Here is a 2,654-nt window from a genome sequence, read left to right on the forward strand (position 1 = left end):
GTCCTGCGATGCTCCTGTCCTCGGGCTGGGGGAGCACTGGGTGCTGGGGGAGCACTGGGTGAGCACTGGGTGCTGGGGAGGCACTGGGTGCTGGGGGGGCACTGGGTGCTGGGGGAGCACTGGGTGCTGGGGGAGCACTGGGTGCTGGGGGAGCACTGGGTGCTGGGGGGGCACTGGGTGCTGGGGGAGCACTGGGTGCTGGGGGGGCACTGGGTGCTGGGGTGAGCACTGGGTGCTGGGGGAGCACTGGGTGCTGGGGGGGCACTGGGTGCTGGGGGAGCACTGGGTGCTGGGATGCTGGGGGGTTGGTGGGGGGGGGGGGGGAGTTGAAGTGAGGTTTGATGGTGAGAGGGGGTTTGCAGATCTTTGCGATCTCTCCTCCTCCCTCTGAGCCACTGCTCTCCAATCGCTCTCTCTGCAGTGAGATCACATGGTGCTCAAACACACAGCATCACCTCCGTGTGAGCACCACCCGCTCTGCTCCCCTTCTCTTTTCTTTTTTTTTGTTGGGGAGGGGGGAGGGAGGGGGGGGGGGAGGGTGCTCTTATGTAATAAATGAGAGATGCTTTTAGGAAGGAAAATGCACTGCGATTTGTCGTGCAATTCGTGGGGTCTGACCAGGTCTGCGACTGGGATCGTAGCAAAAGAAAGCCACGAACTGCAGCTGCTTTTGCCCCCCCCCACCCCCCCCCCCCCCCACCACCACCCCCCACCCCCCCCCCCCCCCCCCCCGTGAAGTTGTTATTGTGGGTTTTGCATTATGCACACAGTGTACCGAAAGATCACGGATTGCATTCATTCCTCAGTGATCCAAACAGGACACTGAGAGCAAAATCTCCGTTATACCACCAGCACCACCAGCACCACCAGCACCAGCACCACCACCAGCACCAGCAGCACCACCAGCACCAGCACCAGCACCACCAGCACCAGCACCACCAGCAGCACCAGCAGCACCACCAGCACCACCAGCACCAGCAGCACCACCAGCACCACCAGCACCAGCACCACCACCACCAGCAGCACCACCAGCACCAGCACCAGCAGCACCACCACCACCAGCACCACCAGCACCAGCACCACCACCACCAGCACCACCACCACCAGCAGCACCACCACCAGCAGAGTGTTGATCAAACAACTGCTCAACATCACACGGGTATGGCTTCTGACTGCGACGATTGCTGACAACTTTTATTTTTGCAAAAAAAAAATCACTGTCCAACTCTCCATTGCATCAATGAAACTGCGTCGCTGTGAACAGCGTCGGGATTCGTGCAGGGAAGATTTATTGCATGGGGAGTTGCCCACCCTCGGGTAACCCTCTCCCAAGCCTGGCTTTGCAAATATTACGAGGTGTTTTCAAATAATAATTTCACCAGGAAATTGCCTTGGTGCAAAGCCTGGTTTCCTGGGGATTCAGTGGCATTAGCACAGCAAACAGCACAGCACATTACCAGATGGGTTGACAGCCCTGAGCTCCACGACTGGGACAGAGCAGCTCTGAAGTATTAAGGGTCTCAAGCAATTTCCCCAGAGAAATAAGATGGACCAGCAACTTCTGTTCAAAAAAAAAGAGTAGGTTTTGGCTGCTATAGGGGCCGATTCCAGACTGTTTCTCTGTCTACAGTAGTTCTTAAACGAAATCTCAGCCAAAAAAGCGTGACCCATCTCCTGGTGATAAATACATGTCTGTGGGTTGTCTTATTTGAGTTATAACTGAGATGCAACAAGACACAAGGATCTCTCTGGACATGTGGACATTTCTACGCCCTCTTCACTTTATACTGCAGTCTGTGAGTTGTATATCACACCCAATTCTCCCCATTATTATTATTATTATTATTTCCCCTTCCTTCTGGGGCATTGAAGCCTTTCCTTCCCAACCAGATAATGAATTGAGCGCAAAACAACAGTGACACCTCACGGTATGAGCATTTCCATTCAGAGATGATCTGCTTTTACTGATATCTTCATCGGATCAATTGCAAGTCAGTTTATTCCAACCAGTCGACGAATGAATTGGTCATATCGATCCCGTTTCTCAGCAAAGTGCACAAAAACAACAAACTTGAATCCATTGCAATTGAAACAGGATTTTTTTTTAAAGTAGGAATATCTAAGGCAGTTTAACTCATACCTGGGGTCTTTAGTTGCTCTCTCCTGTGTGAGGTTAAATAAATATTGTAGTTATTTTTTTTGCATGCTATTCTATTCATATTTTTATATTTATAGTGGAGGTGTCCTGGTTTCATGCAATATTAATCAAGATCCAAAAGAAACTTACCTTTAAATCATGAAGCCCACAATGCTGGTTGTTCTGCTTCTTGTGCAGAGCAGAATATTCTCAAGTGGTCACCACCAGGGTTGCTGACCAGTGAGGGGGGGAATCCTCAATGATATTCAGAAGCAATGAGAAGAGTGTCTCACAGCTGTCAGCTGTGGGAGTAAGTGGGCTCTGGTCTTTATTGCCACATAAACTGCAAGGTGGCTATTAGGTGCCATTCACTGCTGAAGCTGCTGGTGATCAGCTGACCACCACTGAGTGAGTGCCCACAATTTTTTAATAATAATAATCCTTGCATTCAATGTAGCACCTTATCACATTGCAGAAACGTCTCAAAGCACTTTACATGATAAACTGTAAAGTGGAT

This window comes from Callorhinchus milii, unplaced genomic scaffold (genome assembly GCF_018977255.1).
Source record: "Callorhinchus milii isolate IMCB2004 unplaced genomic scaffold, IMCB_Cmil_1.0 Scaffold2, whole genome shotgun sequence".
Lineage (NCBI taxonomy): Eukaryota > Metazoa > Chordata > Chondrichthyes > Chimaeriformes > Callorhinchidae > Callorhinchus > Callorhinchus milii.